Here is a 3102-nt window from a genome sequence, read left to right on the forward strand (position 1 = left end):
TACAAAGGGAAGTCTATTATCACGTTGGATGCCAAGAAGTTAATAATTATGTGGTATTCTTTAACTAAAGCCTGTTTTTAAAATCTGATTCCAACTTTGATAAAATAGAAACTTGTTTGCCACTCATGCTCTCCCTATATCTAAGGCAAGAAGGAGGTGGTCACAACATGGTCACGTGGCCAGCCATCTGTGAAAGCACAGCCAAAGGTCACGCCGCAGTTCCTCCCCTGGAATTGGTGCCCTGTAAACCACAACATCGTACAAGACATCTCCGTTTAATTGTGATGGGACGCCCGCTGAAACAGCAGACGCAGTGGCGAAACGTTACATTTATTTTTTAGAGACAAATGGCTTAGTTAGTAACAAGGAATAAAAAGGAATACTTAATTCTTTTTCTCTCTTCTGGTGACTGAACTGCAATCGTCAAATGGATAGCAACACACAGAAATTCCTTTGCAGTCCTTGGTCTTTTGCAGAAATGCAAAGATGCCTGAGTTATCTGACTTGCAGTTATTATTTTCTAGACAGACGTGCCAGCTGTTGCGTTTCCCAGTGTATCAGCAGTTGCTACACTTTCCTTCCTGTCTTCGGGTCTCATGGCAGGAAAGAGAAGTACTTCCTTCGTAGTTGTTACTGGAGTCTGTGAGAAACATGGTGACTCAGTGGATGCTCATGCCCCAGCCAGCTGTGGGGGGCAGCCCTCAACATCTGTGAACATGGCCTCATCATCACCAGCCGCCTTGGACTTGGCCTGTTCTTCAAAAAGCTGCCACTGCCTCATGGAGTCATGCAGCTCAGTGTAAGCACTGCATATTTCCTTCTTCCTGACGAACAGCTCAAAGTGCTCCGTCAGACCCCCTTTAGAGCGGAAGGGATCATTCTCTGCTGCGAGTGATCACAGCTGAAGGTAGGATTAATGCATGTCAGTTACAGGAATTCCCGAACCAGCTTATCAAGGAGCCTGGCTCTGGTCCAAAGGGAGGCATTCAATAGCTTTTGTTCATAGATGTCATCAGGAATTTTGCTAGTGTCTTTGGTTTCAAAAAGTTTAGTTTCTGGCAGCTTCGCCCCCAGGGCTTTCTCAAGCTCTCCCACCGTGGTGATTCTCCGGAAGGGTGGGCTGAAGTCAATCTCACAGCCATGGCCCTCGGGCCATCTGGATGGTAGGTAGCCTTGTACATGCCTGCCGTGCTCTTCACCAACCATGAAATCATCTCTGTGATTCCCATGAGATCCGGATAGTCTGCGTGGGCCATGTAGGGCTCAAAAGTGGTAACTCAGGATTGGGAATCAAATCAATTCCTTCATTCTGGAGCCAGCGTCCAGGTTCGTGAACCCAGGCAGTGCCACCCAACACCAGCATCTAATGGTTGAGCTCTGGAGTAATTCTCATATACAGCTCATGCCTTGTTCATCGCAATAGATGAAAAAGGGCTTGGCCCCTGGGAGGATGTTCATTGTGGGAGTTGCAATCTCTAGGAATCCCAACTCATCCAAGAAACTTTTTATATATGGGATGATCTTAGAGCAGGTAATAAATTTTTGCATCACAAAGTCATTCAGAATCAATTCCAAGTATCTCTGATGATACTGTGTTTCCTTGCTTTTGAGGCCAAAATGAAGATGAGGTAAATATGCAAGGAAGGAAACAATAGTGTGATCTCATAGAGAATGATGCTTCTTAGTTTGCCTTTTTTGGTTTTCTTAGGATTCCCCTGAGTTCCAATTATGTCTCCCCAATGCAGCTTATTAGTGACATGAGTAAGTTCTTCTGATTTATAATTCCTGGAAATGGCCATGAATTGCAGCTTGACCCCTTCTCCTCAAAGGTCATAGAAGATGAGCTTTCCCCCAGAGGCTCCTTGGCATGGATCCTCCCTACCACCTTTAAGGAGATGCCACCAGGTAGTCCCAGACTGAAGGTGATTATGTTCTTGGATAAAGTGAGTGAACGAGATGTCTACATGGAATCTCCTTTGTCTTCCCCATTGACCTGTACTTGGTGGATGGCTTGACTGTAGACCTTGTAGTATTGTTTTGGGTCCTGGATCCCTCCTTGGCATCCACGTCATTGTCTGTGGTGAGGTTGGGGGCTGTTGCCATGGCCTGGCTTAGCTATTTCTCACTGGGATCCTTCTGCTTGGCCTCCTCCTCTACCTCCTTTTCAGTTTCCAGGCATCTCTTCAGCTCCCCACTTTTACTGGAAAGTGGCTTGTTCCCTGGGAAGCGCTGTGAAAGAAACAAGTTCACCCAGTCAGGGCTCCCTCTGCCCCCACCAATGTGCCCAGGAGGTTTGGTGCAGGGAGCCCCTAATAAGCCTTACAGCAGCTTGTATCAATATGGCAGACCCTGGAACGAACGACCACCACCACTTTTCGCTCCATTTCGGCTTGCTGCCGTCCACATTGATTGCAGCCCCCTGGACCACAGCCATCTCTCTGGAGGAGGCTCCACCTGAAAAACGTGAAATGTTACTTTAAAGAGAGTTCTTGACATGGTTTGGGTTGTTTGCTAGTGTTATTTCTCTTGAAAGATTCATTTGTTTATTCCACACCTTTTCTAAAATGGGGCAAGTGGTTCAAACAATACAGGACAAAAAAATGTTAAGAAAGACATAGAAATTCAAACCCATATATGGGAAGCAGTGATAAATATGTTAATCAAGAGGGCCAAACCAATTATTGTGATGAAATGTTCATTTTGACCCAAGATTTCTGGCACTCAGGGCAGAAAGAGTGACATGATAGGTGACATAATTCTTATTTGCTTGAATAAGCATGTCAGTTCTTCATGAAAGAGAACACTTCTCTAGTAATAAATTTAGAAAGGAATCTGCAGTATTGAGGAGACTCAGGCTGAAATTAGGTCTGTAAACAAAATCTTTAAAAACTTTAAATGAAAATAAATAAATTTTAGAAGTCCATGTCATCTGTATCAGTCAGGACAGGCTAAGTCTTGCTGTGGTAACAAACAAACCCTCAAATCTCAGTGGCTTAACCTAGGGAATTTTTATTTCTTCCTCACATTGAAATGTGATGCAGAAATTCATGGATTTGGTCTCCTTCTGTCTTGTAACTCTGCCAACTAGCAGTCCTTACTTGT

At 44.6% G+C, this 3102-nt stretch overlaps 1 pseudogene; it reads right to left on the reverse strand.

Annotated features, from left to right (window-relative positions):
• Positions 1 to 398: 398 nt before the first annotated feature.
• LOC114500964 lies at positions 399 to 1855 on the reverse strand (annotated as a pseudogene).
• Between the last annotated feature and the right edge of the window lie 1247 nt (positions 1856 to 3102).

The sequence above is a fragment of the Phyllostomus discolor genome, chromosome 6 (genome assembly GCF_004126475.2).
Source record: "Phyllostomus discolor isolate MPI-MPIP mPhyDis1 chromosome 6, mPhyDis1.pri.v3, whole genome shotgun sequence".
Lineage (NCBI taxonomy): Eukaryota > Metazoa > Chordata > Mammalia > Chiroptera > Phyllostomidae > Phyllostomus > Phyllostomus discolor.